This window comes from Pelmatolapia mariae, linkage group LG15, assembly GCF_036321145.2.
Source record: "Pelmatolapia mariae isolate MD_Pm_ZW linkage group LG15, Pm_UMD_F_2, whole genome shotgun sequence".
Classification (NCBI taxonomy): Eukaryota; Metazoa; Chordata; class Actinopteri; order Cichliformes; family Cichlidae; genus Pelmatolapia; species Pelmatolapia mariae.
The window spans coordinates 21375093-21392936 of record NC_086240.1 but is presented as its reverse complement, the minus strand read 5'-3'; positions in this window follow the sequence as shown (position 1 = coordinate 21392936).

The following is a 17844-nucleotide window of genomic DNA, read 5'->3' as shown; positions in this document are numbered from 1 at the left end:
CTCTCTCTCTCACACACACACACACACACACACACACACACACACACACACACACACACACACACACACATGTCTGGTTTGCTATCCTCGTGGGGACATCCCATTGACATAATGCTTTCCCTAGCCCCTTACCCTAACCCTAACCATTAAAAATGAATGCCTAACCCTAACCCTTACCCTAAACCTAACCATAACCTAATTGTAACCCTGACAGTAAAACCGCATTTTGAGTGTGAAAATTGCTTTCAACCCCAAGGGGACCTGGATTTTGGTCCCCACGGTGCAGAAAGTCCCCACCAGGATAGTAAAAGTCAGATTTTGGTCCCCACCAGGATAGTACGAACCCGTACACACACACACACACACACACACACACACACACACACACACACACACACACACACACACACACACACACACACACACACTTGGGAAGTCCCAGTTATTTTTCATTATAATGATCCAAAGTTAGCTGGCAGTCTGGTGGCTGAGCTGAAGCACTCCAACATTTCTAAATGCAACAGCATTTCATTAGGATAGCTAGGCCACATCATCATGAATACTGATAAAAGGGAGGAAGAAGACGAGGAGAAAGCAGGGGGACCAGATGTAAGCAAAATAGAGAGAATAAAGGGAGAGGAGCAGAAAAGAGTAGAGGATAGATGAATCGAGCTGTAGTGAAAAGAAGATTGAAAAATGAGGGGAAGACAGGTACAGCATCATTAAAGTCCCTAACAGCAAGCGAAACAGGAACTTGGCCCAAAGATGACTGACAAGCATGGACACAGAAGTTACACTGTACTTACAGTGAGCACTGTGTCAGCACTCTCCAAATCCTGACAACGAAGCATCCACACTCTGAACATACCTTACAGACACCAGCCTCCTTCTCTTCTCCCCTTTCCCTGTCATGCTAAAACTAGAACTGCATTAATTGATTCTAGTAGGTGATGTAGCTCATGTAGTAGGTGGGGAACTCTGCATTTTATTAACAGATTTTGTAGCTTTTTTACAGACTTGCTTTGAAATGGTTGTGTCTTGGTTGCGTTCACTGTATCTTAATGCAGTCTGTGAGCTTTGGAGGCAGATTCTCTGTTTGAAGGGGATCGTTAACAATTCTTGTGATGGAGCAAAAAAGGCCCATACTTCAGAGCCGGATATATAAATTTCTCATTCATTTTGTTGCTTACATCTGATGACATCCAGAGAAGTTTCAGAGCAAACTCTACTAATGATTGGAATATGGTTAAAAACTACAGAAAGACAGCACACCTTGTTTCAAGGCTATTTCATCAAACTTCTTTTTCCAAGCTATTTTGGGTTTTGGACCCTGGTGATATGACTTTTCATGTCATGCAGTGCCTTGGTTTATGGAGTATGGCCTTGCTTCCAGGGTGTCAGATACTGCTATTTTGTCAAACCTGCAGGAGTCTTCAAGATATGCTGAAGGTGCTTTTTTTGTTGAATCTGTGCCGCAACTCAGCACACTCAGTCAGGAGCCCTTGGTATTACTTTTCAAAACAATCCTTCATCCAGTGTGAAGAGTTGATGTGATTGAATACATCTGAATCCAAAATACCTTCTTATTGCAAACCTAACCAAAGAAAAATTGAATTAAAGCAAAACAAAGTATAAAACAGAGCACCAAGATGGTTTCCTGGTTGACAGACTTTTAGTTTATGCTGCCACTGAACGGACTGTTAGCTTTTGCCACCAAACATCACATCTTTGTGCCAATATCTGGCAAATCCAAAAGACTCAGTGGCTGGAAAAGGTTCAGCGGTTTAAATGAGCAGCACAGGTAAATACAACAGGTCAATGTTTGCAGCAGGTTCAGGCTTTAAATATCAAACTGCAGTAAAATCCAAATATTCACTTCCCACAAGTTTCAGTACTGGCAGGTTTCTTCAGATGTCCATGAGCTTGCAGGTACAGTCAGTAAGCAGTCAGTAAATTGAAGTTATATAATAAAAAAAAGGATACTGTACTCATAAATGTTAATACACAGGAGCAGGTTTGCGGTTTCTCTCCGCCTTATTTGAATACACTCCCCAGCACAGACATGTCTGTTTTGACTAATGGGGTTTTACATATATCTTTAGCCACATGTGTAAAATGCCATTAGTTGGATTTTGAATTCACGCCTGTACCTACAGATTGTGGGAGGGGTCCCCTTCACCAAAAAAAGCAAAAATGCAAAAAAAGAGAAAATTGAACCGGCATATTAATAAAATGTCTTCCTCTTCCCCCTCACCTCAAACCTCATCTTCTAAACTGAAGTCAGAAAAAATGAAAACATGCATAAACATGCTTATTTATATCTGATATTGTCACAATTATTTACAACCAGCAGATTAGACATGCAGGATTTTCAGACAGCTGACAACAAGAGTCAGAGTCCAGCATTAGATCCACTTTAAAGAGGTTAACAGAAGCAAAACCAGCAACACTTACTGACAGGAAACCTCAGCATATCCTCAACAACTCACCTCAGTATTCCTGTCATTGGTCAGACGTGAGCTTCACTGACTCACTGAGCCGTATCGGATCCTTTGGGAAAGTTTTACAGCCTCCTACAGAACAAATAAAGGTGGATGCCTCTCACTCAACATTGGCAACTAAGGTAAAGAGAGAGGAAAAACTCTGAGGTGGATCTGCAGAGAATTCAAACTGCAGCAGAAAAAATGCTTGCAGATTGGTTATGTTAGATACATTAGATGTTAAAAAACGTCTTTGTTCAAAGTGCCTCTGTAAAGCCTCATAGAGCTACTAGCGTGGCTATAGCCTCTATTTATATTAAAGAACTGGTACGAACTTAGCTTATCATTCCTGTTTTCCTAAAAATAAGATGACAGTTGAATCAGTCTGTTAGAAAAAAACATAGATCCATCATTTCTCTCCAAAATCCCTGTTCTCATTCCCAGGGCATCAAATAATGCCGATTTGTCAAACTGGGTGGTGGGTCACATTTGCTCACAGGGTGTCCTTTTGCAGCGGTGTTTGATGCCCTGGGTCTGCCCCCCTGGGAACACCTGCATTTCAGAAAAGTCCCAGAAGTGTCTCTCTGCTGCACTTCACTTAAAATACTGCCAGCACTATTTTTTTTTCCAAGAAGCCATGTCAAATGGACAAAGCAGATGAGGAGGGCAGGGAGACCATAGAGAATTGAGTCACTTTTCAAAAATAAAAAGACCTTCTGTGCTCTAGGTGTGATTTAAAGCTTTGTGAAGGACAAGTAATCTGCCAACGTGAAGGGTTACTGTTGTGAAGGGATATGTTTTCATCTTATTCCAAACCTAATTACACAATCACACACCCAAAACAAAGACAAATCAATAAGTTTTAAAAAAGGTAAAACACAAAGATCCAAACCATTTTTTTCTCTGGGCTGGTAAACCTGTAACCTTCTAACATGGACCTCGTAAGTCTCTTAAATTTCACTGGGTGTCTCAGCAGACATCTTGTACATAGCAGTGGGCCAGTGGCAGCACGGTCCGTAATCAGGTTGATGGCTAACAGTTTCTCTCCACCTGCAGTCTGCAGTCGGCTGCAGATTGGTCCTTCTTGATCAGTTTATTCAGTCTGTCGGTTGCATCGGCTCCGGTGCCGCTCTCTTAGCAGACTACGTACATTGCACTGGTGAAATATTTCCACCGTCTGCTGCACATGTTGAAGGATCTCATCTTCCTCGGGAAATAGAGTCGGCTCATCCCCTCCTTATATATAGCCTTGGTGTTGATCTTCCACTTCAGTATGCTGTCAGTGTAGACACCCACATTCTTGTAGTCCTCCACCAAATTGACATCCTCTACTGGAATGCATGGAAACCAACCAATATAATTAAAAAACCTTCATCTGAATTTACATTTCTTCCTTTCTAATGCCTGTTTTTACCATTAATTTTATTTTAGTCACTCAAAGATTGCCATGTGTATCGTATTCATCTGTATTTTCAAATAAATCATGATTACATCCTGGTTTTTGGTTTTATTTGTGGAATGGATTTTTTTCTCCCCTCGCTTAAAACTCCTCTGGCTTAGAGTGTCAGCTCCAAGTCTGAAAGGTCAAATGAAAATGTAATCTGTCATGCATTTATGTGAGCATTTTCCTTTTTTATGAGCTCATCTAACCTCTACATCCTAAGTATTCAGCCAAAGATTCTTTAAAAAGCTTTGAGTGAAGCGTAACACAGCTGCTGCTCTGCTCACATTGCTGACAGGTACTTAAGAGAGGCATTTATTTCTCATTCAGTGGATATCAAGCTCATTCAAAATCTACACCCTTTTCCCAAGGGTGGTAGATTGGTAGTCAAGTGCAGCCCTGTTTTCATCATGCTTTCAGCACAGCGCTGCTCGCCACAGCTGCCAGCACTCCAGGTACCTTTTTCCATTTTTTTTTTGAGAGACTGGCTCACTTCTTTAACTTCACCATGTGTCAGGCTTTTCAGTGCCTTACAGTTTCCAAGGGTAATGGGTGGGAATAACAACAATTCTAATTGTGGTTGCCAAATCTTAAAATAACAAGTCCTGTAAATGTGTCCTATTTTATTAATTCATTAAATAACTTTTTATCTTATTTCTGCAAGAGAAAAAAAATGCTTGTGAAATTCTATTTTTAATAAAAATAATTAACCAGGAATTTTCTACACAGGGAGAACACCCATGGGTGCAGGGTAAGAAGAATTTAGTCCTACAGAGCTACAGCAAAAAAAATCAATAATGCACTGAAATAAAAAGAGTTTTTCATTATATTTTATATATAAGACATCGGGACAACCAGTACAGCCATATTTAGACATTTAACTGTTTTTAACAGTGTAATAAATTATCTTTCTGTAAGTATTGATGACATCTTGCACCACAAGCCACTTTACTGGGGCATGGTACGAGGAGCTGCATAGAATTTCTGCAGCCACCTGATAGCAATCGCCACATTTATTGTAGCTATTGTTTGGAAATGGACACCACTGAGGGAAGAGCAGGTGTAAATAATTAGACTTGCCTTTTAACCGACTTCACTCCCATTCATCAAGGACAAATTTCCGAGCTCCTCGAGGTAAAAAGCAGCCAATTTTGATACAATGGCATTCACTGGAGGAGAACAGTCTCTATTTATACCTACATCCTTGTAAAACAAGCCTCTTCCCGCTCAGTTGCCATTTCTCTATTTGCTTTTTGGTCTGGTTTGAGCTAAGGAGGATTACTTCAACCTATTAACAGCCAACAGATTGTTGATAACTTGTTTAGGGTTAGAAGTGAGGGTGTGTTAAAATTCATGCTTCCACCTTTTTCTATTTGAGATAATCAAAAGGAATTCTTTTAAATGTAAGGGCAGGATGCATGTAAGAGATTTGATTTCAACCTTCTAGTTTCTGAAAGCATAACAAAGCATGATTTAGCATGTTGCAATCTAACTGCTTTTAAGTAGTTCAGTGGTGACCTGGCGGATGTTCATTTTTATTGTCAACAGGAGATAAAAAGTATATATCTACGTATAGACTTATAGGTTGTCTGGTAATGTAGTCTCAAAATAATGCGCTTTCCCCCTACACCTTATATTTCTACAAATACAGCTTTATTTTAATCCAGAATGCCAACACAGTCATGCTACAGTCACACTAAGTGGCCGGAGACTGAAGCACATTTTGCGTATTGTGGCCATGTTCAATAAAACTGTGATCTTGTTACCTTTGAAACGGTTGCTTTGAAAACTGGGAGCCCATCTTTGACTACTTGCAACTTTCTTGTCAGTTGCCAGTTTCAACGCATGTTTGGTGCTTTACAACTACAATAAAATGGTAATAAAACAGAATGAGTCTGCCATCAGTTTGCAATTGAATTGGGTTAAGTTAGCAGTTATACGCAATCTGATTGTGACAATACAGAAATTAACGGGTGAATTTAAAATCTGCTGTCTACATGCACTGAAATTCACACTACTTACATTCAGAGTCCAGCCAGAATATCAAAGATTTAAATGAGAAATTCAGAAATTCCTTCACAGGAATTGACGTACTTGGTGAGTTGCAAGATGAGTTGCACTTTTTGGGGAAAACGAAATCAGAAAGATTGCAAAATGATAGCAATCTGTCTGCACCTGTAAGTTAAAGGGCAGTTATTTGCCAACCAGATGACAATTGTTTGGAGACAGGTTGCCTCTGCACCTGTCACGCAAGTTAAATTGGTTGATCAGTGGTTAAAAGTACTGTGTGCTAAACCTGTGGGCAATAAGTAAATAAAAGAATAATTAAAATTTGATCTAATCACCAGTAGTTTTTCCTACTTGTAAGGAGGTTGCAGTGCTATTTTTATTTTAGTCTGTCTGAGGCAGTTGATCGTGGCATGGAATAAATGCATGCCAATTCATGTGCATGGATGCGGTAAGCCAAGGAAGAGAACAAGTCACTTACCTACAGTGGAGGGGTAAATCTGCCTGCCACTTCACAGCTCAAACTGTTTTGCTTTGCAGGTCTGTTTTGCTCACGTTTCCCTGTTTGACTGTGGAGTGACTCTATGAGAGAAGGGTAGGACAGTCACATTTGCAGTAACTCTCATAGGTTCCTTCAAGTCCAGTATCACATCATGTGTTTCACTTTTGTTTTAAAAAACAATTTTTATTTTTATTTTTACACTAATTCTAAAGGAATACCTGTCACAATGTTGAGGTAAATTTGTGGTTCGTGTCTTCTCTTTAGGAAACTGTGTCGTCCAAGAAGAACTAATCAAATATAAATGGGAAAAGCCATTAACTGTAATAAATGAATGCCTTTATTTTGCACCAGCAAGAAAAATCTACTGTGACGTCAGGTCAGAGAATTTAATGAACCACACTTCTAATGAGTAACTACCAAAGACAAAGTAATTTCCTTTCCCGTGTAGACAAATTACTATTGCCAAAACAAGAGAACAATTGGTTGAATAATAGGCTGGCTGTTAATGAGTTCTGTGGTGCCAGGGTTTCCTCAATCAAACTGAGTGACAAAAGTAATTTCAGTGAAAGTTTTAAAACTTTATAATGTCAGTATCTTGTGATGATTTGACTTTCAGAAGCGCGTGTCATGCTAATCCATCTACATATGGATTTTCTTGTGAATCTCATTATTTAAAAACTAAAATCTTTCCCTCCCCATTTTATGACCTTCTCTTTTAATCGTGACTAAACAGCTTAACTATCCACCGCTGGCTATTAGGAACAAGAGCTATCTAATGCCAAACGATGTGTGTTAGTCCTTTCGGCAGAGATGATTTCTTTGGCATTTAAATATTATTTTATGCAACAGAAAACACAAAAACAGGGACAAAATATGCTGAATTTTTAGGACTTTCAAGTTTCCGCCTTGGGACACACGGCAAATGAATGTATCATAAACAATCTCACAAGATAACAATGTCAAGATTGGAAAAAAATAAAAAATAAAATAAATGTGTATGTGTGTGTGTGTATATATATATATATACATATATATATGTATATATATATATATATATACATATATATATGTATATATATATATATATATATATATATATATACATATATATATGAAAAATGGGAAAATTCTGTGTTTTCAAAACTTACAGCTTCTGAAAAGTGGAAGAATTTCAAGTGGCAGCTGTAATAAAACTACTAAGAGAAGCAGAGGGAGAATAGCAAATTAACCAGCACAAGTCAACAAGACAGACAACATAAGTCTACAGCTCTAAACTGCTTACACGTTAACAAGAAAGCTCTGATTTTTACGAGGACCAAATTTCATTTTTTTTGTTCCCCGCCTATTTTGCACCTGCTAAATCTTTTGATGTGTGCAAATACTAGATAATTCGGAAACCTAATTATCTGTCGCTGCTTTCATTTACGGTAAGCTGAGAGTGAGGCGACTGCGGCCTGGCTGACAGCCTCCGGGTGATGTGAAAGCAGCTCTATTGTGAGGCAGAAAGTGAGACTGTGGAGAGGATAAGCCGTGTTCATTCAGACAGGAGCTGGGATGCTGTGATGCAGACTGGCAGAAGCCACTCCTCTGTGGTGTATGTGCCTGCTGGAATGACATAACCTTGCTGTGCACTCAGCAGAGGCATGATGCCATCCAGCTACACAACGACCTGGGCTCCCTGCAAGGCGTCTAAGCTGGAGTGACATGACTTGCTGTGATAATACTGCCAGCAATCCCAACATAAGAGCATGATGGTTTTAAAATGGCTACAGCTGTCTGATACGTTTGACTGCCTCACTGCTGCATAGCTAACAAACCACTGAATCATATGTGGACCCCTAAACTGCATTTGTGTGTAGACCTGCATCAAAATCTCACTAATCAATCCAGGAATCTGTATGCAAGTGTGAGTCTGCCTATCTGGTCTTTGCTTTTGTCTACAATCATTCATCCAATCCACTTCAAATTTGGTGGCTGAATTGCTGGGGACTACATCAAGTGCAGTGCCAAGGTTGAGGTCGTTCAGCTGAGCAGCTCTTCTATTTTGGCTAAAAATGGTTCTCCTTTACCAAAGTTTCCATTTTTTTGACAGCTGTCTGCTCCACTCTGCCTGGGAGGTAGGACACATGTGTCTGGCTGTCTGTCAGCAGCCCGACAGACAATGAAAAAACCTACCATTTGCTAGATTCATGCTCAGTCTGGTGTCCTGGTAATCCTCACAACACCTCACCAAACCCAGAAACCCATTATCTATCGAACCAAACACACATCCCTGAGAAGCTTTCACCATTTATGCTATACAAAGAGTCCCTCCTGGAAGCGATCACTCCTGAGTCAAGTCAAAGGACCGCAGTACTCCAAACTTGACTCTTTAGTCCCATTCCACTGAGAGCCTTTTTGAGCTTGAGTGGAAAGACTTTACATATCTTTTTGTTGTCAATATACAGGTAAAGTTGATAAATTGTATCATGCTATATGTGTTCTTTTGTGGACATTGTATATACCAGTAGTTAATGGGATTGGACCAAAAGCCAGTTTGTAACAGTCAGACTGCACCTCTGGCTTTGCCAGCAACTACTTCAGTGCAATATGTTTGCATGCTTGTGTTTGTAAAGCCACTTACTGACATTATACATTCAAGGTGACTTCCCCTTATCATTTATCACCCACCTGGATCCATTAGCATTAGCCCTGCTCTCTGTGCTCGGTTCATGTGCTTTGTGTTTATTATCAGCAACATTCTCAAATGTTTAATGGTTGTATCCTTATAACATTATTTGTGTGTCTGCTAGCTTTCATAGCAACCAATTACCCGCATGCAAGGTGTTTGGGGGACATTGGTAAATTATAGCTACAGAAAATTACCAGTACACACACACACACACACACACACACACACACACACACACACACACACACACACACACACACACACACACACAATGATAGACAATCATCAATCACACCTTCAACAGGGACATATTTCATTCAGATTAATGATTATGTTGTTCTAAAGCATGGTTTCTGTTTAGAGCAGGTCACAATCTCTCTCTGGTAAAATCTCATAAAGTGATACACAGTCGGGCCTCTAGCTAGAACAGGATCCGCAAGTGTCTGCGAATGACTCAGGACTTCGGCATGGGCATCACAGAAACTGGGTCTGCACACATCCCAAGCCTCGCAAGAGCCTCCTTTATCTAATTTTAGGAACTGTTATCCAATTTTTAGAAACGAGATAAGAATTACATGGACCTTCCTGGCTAGATAAGTTGATAGGAACAAATTGTAGACATGGAGACTGAGTGAAAATATTCCCTGAAAGGTCACCCTTCCAAATTTGATGGTACGTGGTCATCTTTGCTTCTCTGATACGGAGCTTATTGCAATAAATGCCCCTGAATAAGTCTAATAAATTTCCTTTCACATGAATTAACTTTTTCACAACAGTAATTATTTAAAGGTCATTTTTCAGCATAACTTGATCCACCTGCAGAAAGGGAAAAAAATGCTTTGTGCAAGTAATGTCTAAATTGAAATGCTAAGCTTGTATATCACATGAAGAGAACGCAGGAGTGAAACAAGTATGCTATTTGTTAAAAACACAGGAGAATCAAGTCTTAAAGTTACAGAGTATAAAATCTCACCGCTAGACATCTGAATTCTGTTTTCGTCTTCTTTCTTATCTGTGGAAGGCTGTCTGTCCACTGTTTACCTCAGCTGTCAATGTCTGGTGAGAAATGTCTACATCCATTTACTTAAATATGAGCCGATGAGTCAGTGAAGCTCACTTGTGTCCAATTGCTCCAATGGTGAGGTGAGGTGTTGAGGATATGGTGACTTTTTCTGTCGGTAAGTTGCTGGCATAAGCTTAGCTGGTCTTTGAAGTCGATCTTGTTTTCACTTCTTTGGTTATTAGGACTTCTTATCTTCTTCTTAGATAAAACACCGCTATGATTCCTTACATCTTGAGTCTGAGGGTGCAGATGTGAAATAGAATTTGCCCCCATGGCTTGCTAATGCCTATGACGTCTCTTCTCCTCCATCTTTGGTGTACTACATACGTGACAATGTCCATCACGGCCATCGTATTCACAGACCAGTGTCCAGTCCTATGTATTTTTAATGGATTTACTCTTTGTCCATGAAAAAATATCAGTGTGTTGTCATGTGTAAACACTAATAAATGTATATTGATGTATATTCTTTTTCTCTAATAAATTGACTGTACCTTTAAAAAAAAAAGACCTGATCTGTACTGATATTTGTTGTGAAAGGAACAAATCAGGAGCCAATTTCAGGGCCTAGATGTAAACAATATTCATATATCTGACAGATAATTCATTGTACAATGCAGAAAAATAACTTCTGTATTTAGATATGATGTTGATGGATTTGAAGCCATGCTGCATATTCCTCCCAAGTACAAGGAAGTGATGCTAGTTTTATAGCTCTGCAGGGCAACAAGCACCAGTGACCATCTGTTCACAGGCAGACTGTCACGCTCGAGTATCTCTGCATTCATGTAATGCTGTGAGACTTCATCCATCCCAGTTCTAAAGGGCTAACACGATTTAATTCAAAATGTGAAGGGTTGCTGCTATAATTCATTTAGAGTGTAGATAAAATAAAAGGATAAACAAATGTTCACACACTCACAGTGACACAGCAAAGATTCATAGTTCAAATTTTGGTTTCACTGGGATATAACGCAAATGTAATTAACTTTTCCATTTCTGCAAATTGAAAGGTGGGTTAGCTGACTTTATGTTTATAAGAGAGATTGTAGCTCCATGTCTTTTTTTACTTTGACAACACAAATGAAGTAAACTTATTGCAAAAATGCCTTATTGTTTGGATTATTCAAAGCTTAATCTTTTGCACTTTTGCTTTTTTCTGTGGGACTGTTGTTCTCTTAAAAAGGTCAGTGAAGATTTTAAAATTCATGGTAATTCAAATCAAATAGCAGTTTGTTCTACTTATTGTGTAAACAGCCTCTGGGATCAGAAGTGTGGAACAAAATCTTTTGACTAACTACTGAGAAAAATTGAAATTTCTAAAGGGAACTGAGGTTTTCTTTCTCCATATTCACTTACTGAGAAATAAAAGAAGCTCTTTGTTATGTCTGCTATAATCCCACCGTTTCAGAAAAGAAGCTCGAGGGACCACAAGTCAAAGTTTTTTCTTTGTCAAACTGCAGTTTCAAGGGTCAACGTGTTCACCCTCAATCTCGTGAGCCGGTTCTGTTGATTTGTTGTCAGAAGATTTCTATATTGTCTTTGCTCCCAGGCCCATTGCAGACAACTCTAACCTGAGATGTTTCCAGCGCAGCTACTTTGGAGTACGATAAGAGAATATAAGTGTCGGTGATCAAAGGCTTGAAGCTGAATTTTGGAGTTTGTTGTCAGCCTCCTCTCTTGGTTAACCATCAAACACTGATGTTCAACATTTCCACTGAACTAAATCCACCACAGAAAATACAAAGATATCAGTTTCTCCACCTAAAGTTTCCTCTAAAGACCAATTAAAATGCTCAGAATGCAGTCCACAACCTTAAAGCTGAAGGATCCTTGAAATAATTTGCAATGAATCATAAAACTATGCTGTCTTTAACCTTAAAGTCTCCAAGAAGCAATGGTGATATTTTTATTGGTAACAATGGTTCCAACTATGATTTTTTCAATCTACTATCAGTTTAAACAGGAAACAGGAGGAACGATTTGTTGAACAAATTTATTTTATTTTTGTTTTTAGTCATTTGTGTTATTTCACCAAAATATGGTGGGCTTAGAATGTTTTTTTTTATTTGCTTAAAAAAGTAACGTCAAGTGTTTCCACCCCCGTGTTAAGTAAGTGCTTCAAATTTACTCAATGAAAAAAACCATAATAACAGAAACCAGTCAAGCAAACTTAAACTATTTCTTATGCCTTATGTAGCCCAGTTGTGTGGAGCTGCTCGAAAACTTGTCTTTTTAAAGTTAACTCAATACAACTTTGTTACTTTTCATGTAATCTTTTGGAGTAACCTATGGCTAACAGACTGATAGCAAATTCAGTATCTGAAAAACCTTTTGACAAAATGAACAACCAGGGCAGACAGGCAGATCATGGACAAACCTGCAGTTTCTAGGATATTTTGACAAGATTTGTAGGCCACAAGTACAATATCCTTTGTGTTGTACGTGTAGATGAAAGTTTCAGGCTATACATCACTTTGAAACCACCCAAGTTTGGCATGAAGTTCTGGTGAAACTGTCAAGCTAAAAGCTAATTTTTGTATAAAAATGATTGAGTTGAGTTGAGAAATTCTTTTATTTGTCGGTTGCAGTTGACAACAACTGAGATGACAGACCTTTCCGACCGTACATACAATAAAACCATAACTAGTTAGAACATTGCAGAATATCTATCATAGATAAAGAAAACAGTTTAGCTAGAGCTGCTAAAAGAAACATTCCAGTATAAAGCATAATGGGGTCCTAAATTACCCTACTCTGGGTTATAAGTGCCAACATCAATTGGTAACCATTTAAATGAGTAGAAGAAGTAAACTGTGGCTTTTGCTTCTATAATTTCTATTATGCCTAATATAATCTGAGATATGATATTTGAAATGTTATCTATCATAAAATTCTTAACTTCACTAAAGGTGACAGGCTGCTCAGTTTAAATAGAACTAATACACTAAGTGAAAAAACACATGAATATCAACCAAAGAAAACAGAAAATAACTGATTTACATAAAACATCTATGTAAATAGTCTAGTATTGAAATGCACTAACTTTTCTATTTTTACCATTCAAAGCTGTTTAAAGCAACCTATTTGCACACATATTCATGAATCATTATATCCTGTGCACTTTAAACGCTTTGTCTAATCACATATGGCCAATTTAGAAACACAAATAATGTTACATGCATGTCTTTGGACTGCAAGTGTGCAAAGCACACATTCCTGTGTAAACAGACTTTTTTTTTCTCTTTGCATGAAACACATCAATTTTGAGGAAATTAAAAAAAAAGAGAACTCAAATAACTCAGAGCTAAATTTTCCTTTTGAGACCATGAGAGACGAAACCGATTCAAAACTTGATTTCATCGATAAGCTTCTGAAGTCACCTGATTTTCAGTTTTGGTGCAAACATACAGATTCAGCTCACCTTAAAGAACCGTTTAAGCTCCTTTCTCTTATCCGAAATTGAGTACACCCCCATCTTAAAACTCATTTAATTCCAATCCACAAAAGCAGTGGAGTGACCTCTGTGTTCAAGCTAAATGTCGACTTGATCAAGCAAGCGCCTGCTTTCAGATTGGGCCATGAAAGCAAATTCACTTTGACCCTGTGTGTTCCCTTTCCATTTCCCAAACACAAGATCTGTACCTATGAAACAGCTACTACCATCTCTCATCTCTGATGCATTAAGCGTCTTCTTGAAAACTCCTGCAGCATAACTCTCTGTCATAATATCTGAAATACTTTTGTTTGCAGTAAATTCACCCACACCTAGAAACTGTTAAACAAAAAGAGCATGTTGCCAAAATGTTCCATTCAGCAGTTATAGGAGGTAATACGTTCCTGTAGCTGTCAGTGTTTTAATGACCATTTGTAGTAATGCACCCCCTGGGTGTACGGCTGCTGATTACAGTATGATGTATCTCAATTTTTATTAAGCTGGTCTTTTTTATAGGAAGCTTGGATGAACACGGAGCTTTGTATTGAGAAATTACATTAATCTACTGCTGCTGGCACAAATAAAGATAACAATACGTATTTGAAGAACATTATCAGAAGTATTGTGTGGCTGTTGTGCTTACTTTTACACTGAGAGCGAAACTTTATAAAGCTATGCAATAAAGTCTTCATTCTCTCTTTATCCAGTTTATCAACTTGTGGTGAAAAATAACAGGACGGATGGGTTTAATTTTTGGCATTTTCCCTTTTATGGATAGTGACAGAAAGGTAGTGGGATCGAGGGAATGACATGGAGCAAGACCCCCTGATGTTGAGGACAGCACTCAGGCAACTGCAAAAATGTGGGAAACAAAAAATAAAGGGACAAAACCAAAGAGAAACACAAGTGTGTATGTAGGTAGGGGACAAATTACACAAGTTGACACAGGTATGAACAGGTTGGAAACAATTCATGTGGGGCAATCACAAAGAAGAGAAGATTAAAGACACAAATTAAAGCACAACAAGGAAAAAAACAAGGAAAAACAATCACCCAAAAAAATAGGAAGAAGGACACATGAATATACAGACAAGTTAGGGAGGCAAACACAGGACATACTGAGGGCAATAGGAACCTAACACAAGAAGATGTAACAATTAAATGAAAACAGTCATTATTTGATTTTAGCCCAGAATCCAGATAGCACACAACACAACATACCTTGACTCTAATGCTAAACCACTTAACAGTGAAGCTCCAGGGAACCGATTTAGTGAAGGTCTTTAAAAATCTGGGTTTGACCATCCAAAAAACTCCAGAAAGCGCACAAGAGGGGTGAAGAAGAGAGTGCAGGCAAGGTGGAGTGGATGGAAACAAGTGTCAAGGGTGATTTGTGACACAACGACAGAAGCAAGGGTGAAAGCAAAGGTTTACAAGATGGTAGTGAGACCTGTTAGGAGGCCATCTGTAGGTTTCTGATCTGAAAATTCTGAGATTTCCACTGAGAGTGAGGGACAGCTCAGGTTGAGCGCTTTGGAGACAAAGTTAGAGAGGCATGGCTGAGATGGTTTGGACATGAACAGAGGAGAGACAGTGGATTTTGAAGTTTGAAGGAGGAATAAAAGGAAGACCACGGCAAGGTTCGTGGACGTAGTGAAGTAGGATGTGCAGAGGCGTAAGCTCGAGATGAGATGAGATGGAAGCAGATGATTTCCCGGTGGTGACAGGTGAAAGAAGCTGAAAAAACTACACCAAGAAGTAAAAGCCAACTTTTCAGACAATTGTGATGGAATCATTAAAGTCAGTCGGCTGAGGCTGCAGGTTGTACAGGTGATCCAAGATAATGGAAACATGAAATCTATTTGATGTATTACCTCAGAATTACATCAAATTTTCATTTAAATTTTAAATCAATATTTCAACAAAAAATGGTCATTGAAGCAAATAAATACTCATGCAGTCAAATTCATGGACCAGACAAGGAAAATTCAGTGAGACAAACTGTTCATCTTCAGCCTCATCCTGGCTCTCGTTGTAAAAACAAACAACATCATTTTGGAGAGATAGTGAAAAACACAATTTCTGTGAGAGCAGATAAACAAGTGTGTTATTGCTTAAAGAGGGGCTTATGCAAAGCAAGCATTATCTGGTCCTGTTGTGGATTTTGTAGCTCGAGATGTTATTTATGCTGTGAAAGCAAACACTGCTGCTTCATTTCAGCTTTATATGATGTAACGAAAATGCAACATTATAAAAAAATAAAAAGTACAACTTTCCTGTTTTGCACTCTCAATCAGATTCATGTACTGCTAAACATGATCTTTAGATACAGCATATTAAGGGAGGCGTGATATGCCTGAAGTGCTTGTCATCATAACTGAAAGTCTGTGAGGATGATGCACGAGGTGACCTGAGTCCCTGCTAGTCCAGTGCCAGGACCCAGAATAATGACTGCTTAAAGCATGTATACAGGGCATGCACAAGCCTGTGTATGAATGTGTGTGTGTTTGCGTGTGTGTATTTATAGTTGACTAAATAAGTGTGCAGTACTTAAATTGGCACCTCTGGGCACTTTCCATGGGTGACAGGGTGCAGGCAGAGGGCAGCAGGGTTGGGCCTGCTAGTTACAAAATTGCCCTGCCACATAAGGGCAGGAAGCAGTAACTAAAGAAACAGTGAACAGGGGAAAACTGATTCTTATGCTTTAAATATTATAAATTGAACTCTGGAACAAAAAGGAAAAATGTAAAATCTTAATTAATAATTTTTTTCCTGCTTTGCTTCAGCTGAACATAAATAAATAAAGGTCCTATTTTTGAACACCGTCTACATTAAAACGCTTTCAAGAATCAGAGGAACTCTATATAAATTGGCTCGATATAAAGTGTTACACTTCAAAACTTAATAAATCTTTAGATTGGTCAATTTTACACGATATGACAACCTCTTAGCTTGTGGAGGACAAAAAGGGAGTTTTTCCTCATTTTTATATTTTCCTCATATTTATCACGTTAATCTAAGATTATTTATGGTAACCTAAAATTGCTTGTGGACATTTTTCCCCTGAACTAAAGACTTCAACATTATAACCTTACTGTTTATCTCTTTTGAACATTTTTTTTTATACTTTAATATCGAAGAACTATGAAATGTTTCTCCCACTGGGAAAAATGATGCTACATCTTCAACTTACTGAGTATTTTGAAATTTCGAGTTACGTTACCAAACCACATACACACCTGATATGCTAAGTCTGCTTTGCTAGGCTGTGACAGGCCTCCTTGTAGGTGATTTGTCATGACAGGAAGTGCTCAGGTGAAACAGAAGCTTCACAAGCTATTCCACTTTAACTTGTACAGTGCCTGCACTCTGGAGCTAACTCACCTATGTGGAATTATAATTATTATTTATTAATTTTTAAATTAGCGTTTACATTTTCATTTACTTTCGCTTTCATTAGCGTTTACTTTTCTTTTGGGACATGTAAAGCCTGTAAATATGGAAACGTGGGGAGTTTGAAAAATTGAAGAAGACCCAGCTACCTAAACGAGAAAGTGAACCTGGAAAGCACCGTATAGCACACAGGAAAGGCAGTTCGTTTCTACCTTTGCTGTGTTTGGTCTTGAAGTGTGTGTTTTAGTTAATATTTATTACTGAGCGAAGTAGGATGTAACGAGTGTTTCCTTCACAAAGTCATGTTTTTATATAGAAAAGTTAGCTGGTGGCTGGTTTTGTGATAAGCCTGCTGTTTTTGGTAGATGTCGGAGGTTGCCATTGCATTCATTCTCTACTGGGATACAGAGTATGGAGGTAAATGTTTGCAGCTTCCTCTAAATGCACTTTGTGAATGGATATTGGCTGTGTTCATCATTTATGTGTCAGGTGATATAGCTGGCTGGCTGTTGCTGCTCTCTCAAATGTGTTTTATGGCTAATATGGCTGTGTGATATTCCACTAAATTATACTGCTGCCAATCTAAGTGCATTGTGTGTATTATTATTATTATTGATATTGAATGAGTCTCTTGTAGCTATTCGGCTCATTTTTCTTCTGCTGGCTGCATGGCTTGTGACATATGTGTATTTCTACTTCTCGTTGTTGCCATTATTTTGAGGGGTTTCCTTTTGTCTCAGAAGAAACCAAGTTTGAAGCATCGAGTTATAATCAAAGTGTGTTTTGTGAGAGGGGAAAAGGCTTTTGAATGTTATTTTCTTAAAAAGACTTCAGGAATCACATTTGTCTTA